The sequence below is a fragment of the Anabrus simplex genome, chromosome 2, assembly GCF_040414725.1.
Source record: "Anabrus simplex isolate iqAnaSimp1 chromosome 2, ASM4041472v1, whole genome shotgun sequence".
In the NCBI taxonomy this organism is placed as follows: domain Eukaryota; kingdom Metazoa; phylum Arthropoda; class Insecta; order Orthoptera; family Tettigoniidae; genus Anabrus; species Anabrus simplex.
The window spans coordinates 95,979,751-95,980,394 of record NC_090266.1 but is presented as its reverse complement, the minus strand read 5'-3'; the positions used below and the strand labels follow the sequence as shown (position 1 = coordinate 95,980,394).

The window sequence follows — 644 nt, the reverse complement described above, 5'->3', positions numbered from 1 at the left end:
ATTGGAATAACTTACCAAGGGAGATGTTCAATAAATTTCCAATTTCTTTGAAATCATTTCGGAAAAGGCTAGGAAAGCAACAGATAGGGAATCTGCCACCTGGGCGACTGCCCTAAATGCAGATCAGTATTGATTGAAAAGCATAGTCCTTAAAATTATTAACCAGTGTTAAGAGCAAATTTGTGAGGCAAAGTTTTGAAAAAAAATGTGGAACGCTTCACGATTTTGCGTGTCATCCTTGCGCAGGGGCCATGCTAATCTTCTCTGTATCGTTCCAATTTTAGTATATGTACCGCCGAAGCGAGTACAGCGACCAGGTGCCTCTAAGTTGTATATATACTTAGTAACGGGGAGTGACTATCACCTATGTATTGGAGCTATATTCGGTCGTTATTTGTCCTTTGCTCTTTGCCTATTTTGATATTAATAGTAAATATATTGGTGAGAATAATTATTCTCTACAATATCTTGATGAGATATCTTATTATAGAACTTAAGTTCATTTGTTTGACAGGGTTTAAGTAGCGACTTTTTGTAGAATGTCATATCTCGCCATTGTAGTCATGAGCGTGTGACGATAGTTTATTCATTCATTCATGAAAACCAACATTACAGTTTTCCTGTAGCCTGTAGGTCTACTCTAG

At 37.1% G+C, this 644-nt stretch overlaps 1 non-coding gene across 1 annotated transcript; it reads right to left on the bottom strand.

Annotated features, from left to right (window-relative positions):
• Positions 1–201: 201 nt before the first annotated feature.
• LOC136865043 (U6 spliceosomal RNA) lies at positions 202–308 on the bottom strand. Its single transcript, XR_010859432.1, has one exon. It is a non-coding gene; the product is annotated as a U6 spliceosomal RNA (small nuclear RNA).
• Positions 309–644: the final 336 nt, after the last annotated feature.